The sequence below is a fragment of the Phaenicophaeus curvirostris genome, chromosome W (genome assembly GCF_032191515.1).
Source record: "Phaenicophaeus curvirostris isolate KB17595 chromosome W, BPBGC_Pcur_1.0, whole genome shotgun sequence".
NCBI classification, from domain to species: Eukaryota; Metazoa; Chordata; class Aves; order Cuculiformes; family Cuculidae; genus Phaenicophaeus; species Phaenicophaeus curvirostris.
The window spans coordinates 2224060-2227080 of NC_091430.1; the positions used below are offsets into that span (position 1 = coordinate 2224060).

At 39.9% G+C, this 3021-nt stretch overlaps 1 pseudogene; it reads right to left on the reverse strand.

Moving 5' to 3' along the window:
* Positions 1-648: 648 nt before the first annotated feature.
* LOC138732919 (uncharacterized) lies at positions 649-2395 on the reverse strand (annotated as a pseudogene).
* Positions 2396-3021: the final 626 nt, after the last annotated feature.

Below are 3021 nucleotides of genomic sequence, written 5' to 3' on the forward strand. Positions count from 1 at the left end.
TCTTCAATCGAGGTTATCTCATGATGGGGAAGATCTTCAAAATTCAGCTGCTCCAGAGCTGTCTTTTATTCTCGTCAATACACCTGAGACCCGTCTTTGCCTGTGAAGATGTGCCAATCTCCACCTAGCAGGCCACACAAGCCAAGAGAGGAGAGACACAAGGGTCTCCTCCCCTTGCGCATGCGCTCCTTCTGGCAGTGGTGGTCGACCTGGGGTCTCCCGATGAAGGCCAGCAGTCATCATCACTTTGAACTTTGGTTGAACTGTTCTTCACACATGCTCTGTTGGGGTATGGGTCTGTGGTAAGTCCTGTCATTAATCTTCGTGTCTTTTCCTCCTTGCTTCATGAGGGAGTAGGGAGGCTTGGAGACAGGTACAGAACATTTCTGAGATAAAGAGGTAGGTACGTGTACAAAGCATTCATTCCGTACCAGCTTTGGTTGTTTTCGCAAGGCCTACATCTGTGATTTATACAGTCAAGTTCTGAAGAAAATGTTGAGGCAGAAAACGATTCTCTAACCGACTCTTACACCACCCGGTGACTCAGCATTTGTCTTCGAGACCAGTAGTCTTCGGGACCATGTGGCGGTAGCACTCGGAGAGAAAGAGAGGGAGATAGAGAGAGAGGAAAAAGAGGGGGAAAGATTTCTACATTGCTTTTTGCCTTGCAACCCATTCAACATGAATAGATTTCGAGATGTCTATGCTGAATACACTCAAGGATTTCTGTGTGTTGAATGTGGATGTCAAAAGTCTCATTCGCTTTATCATTCGCCAATTAAGAATATAAAATATCACGGATAGAGTGATACTGATTAGGGAAAGAATCAGGAGAATGACAATAGGGTGACACAGCTTGTTCAGGATGCCTGTAGCAGTAGGTGACCACCCGAATTCCGTACCCCACCAATCATGTTCTCCATCCCTTGTCACTCTTTTCATGATTTGCTGTAATTCATCCACACTATGGTGAATTGTTACTAGAGATTTTTGTCCATTTTTCTTAAACTCCTCTAATATTTTGATATAATCTTGATGCTGTAATAATTCCTTTGTTTGAGTTACATTCATTCCAATAGGTACAGGCATTAACTCATGAATCAATGTGAGGTTAGATTTTAGAATCTGGTGGGAGGTGACTGGAGCTGAGTAAGAAAAGTCACATCCTGTGATTTCAGTAAAATTACAAACACAAAAATTCATGTGATTATTGGTATAAGCTATTACATTCTCTACTGTTATATTATTACAAGCAGCTCTTAAGCATATACAACCAGGCCTTCTTCTCTCTAAAATGTCTCCACATCTGCCAATGTAAATTATTACAGTTTTAGGGTCAACTTCTGTACGAACATCAAAATGGCAAACCTTTTGGTCAGTGTCTAGGCAAAAATCTTGTGTTCTGATGGCGTTACTTCAACAAATAAATCTTAGTTGTTCCTGCACAATGCAGGATTCCAGGTCTACTGTTTGCCATTTATCATTCACCGTTTCGGCCCGTGCTCTATGCTCAAAAGGATATAGTCCCATTGTGGTTTAAGCCTAATGCAAAATCAGGATAAATCAAAGATACTGAAGCATTGTGAATGGTTAACACATAAGCTGTGACAGCATTCTTAATAGGATCATAGGTAAAATTTACCAATTTCCACCAAGATTGGAGGTTCTTTTCAAACTTGTTAGCATTATCTCAAATTATTTTTTGGATTTCGGTAGCAAAAATACCTTCTTTGCCTTCTCTAATGATTGACGCAGCTACTGATTGCATCCACAATTGAGCCTGGATGCAACTGAGAGCCAGAGAGACATTACTTTGGGCTACACCGAATGTGTCTAGAATTAGTTCATGATCTTTTACGTTCACCTTTTCCCATTTTGGTAATACATTGGACAGCAGCCACTGACGCGTTCCCAAAGCCAAAAGGGAAGATTGTAAAGGCTGTTGTATTTTTGCCAAATCAAAAGTTGTAGCGGCCAATTTGTTTAATAATACCTCTGAATCAATGCTATTCAGAACCCCCAGTCTGGTTCCCAAAAAACCAGTCAGGTCTCTCGATATTCGTCTTCGAGAAGATCTACGTAGCCAGGTGGTCCATCCCTCATAAGAGGTGCGTAAGAAGGGAGAACAGGCAGGTTGAATTTCTGAAACATTATTTTGCATCAACAATTCAACCCTTTTGAGAGACCATTCTGGTTTAAATAACATTTGTTGTTGACCGGTGTTTCCAATTACAAGTGGTCCAACTTCATAAATCATTGGTCGAAGTGTTGACTTGGGAGGAACCGTAGGTGTTAAAACTTCTATCATTAATTGCCCCCAATATCCGGTGTCATTTCTTCCGCACATGAGCTTATGAGAAAATTTAACCAGCAGTCCAAATTTTGGGTTCTGCATGGTTGAATAAGACCATGTGGTCCAATGCTATAGCTGTTTGCTGATTCAATGAGGGATTCAGCCATTAATTGGCATCTTACATAAATGTCATCACCTTAAGTAATGACAAAAGGAAAAACTGTTTTCTTATCATTTAAAATAAGGGAGGTGTCTTTGCCCTGGTGTGAGAGTATTGCAACAAGTTTTGGTTTAGTTACAACATTCATTTTAAATTTGTAAATTAAACCTAACAATTTTGGTTGAGTTTTTGGGTCAGCTCTCCAATCGCACACCACAAAGATAGAATTAATCATAGTGAAATTGAACCAGCAATCACCTTGTTCTTTCTTACAAGATTTGGTAACCTCTACATTAATGTCACTTGGGTTTAAAGAAGTATTGTTGCCAGTAAATTTCTGGCAGCAACACAAGGTAAACATATATTGCTTGATACATTTCCAATCTTGAGTAGGATGTATTTCTTGAAATGCCAGGGTGAATTTTAGATGTCAGATTGAAATCTAAAAATCTGACAGCAACTGAAATGAAAGAGGCCTTTTCAGGTTGAAATCCAAGTTCCACTTTTCTGCATCCCACCTGAATTTTTTCATCAATGATAATGGGGAGGGTTTTGATCCACTCTTTCT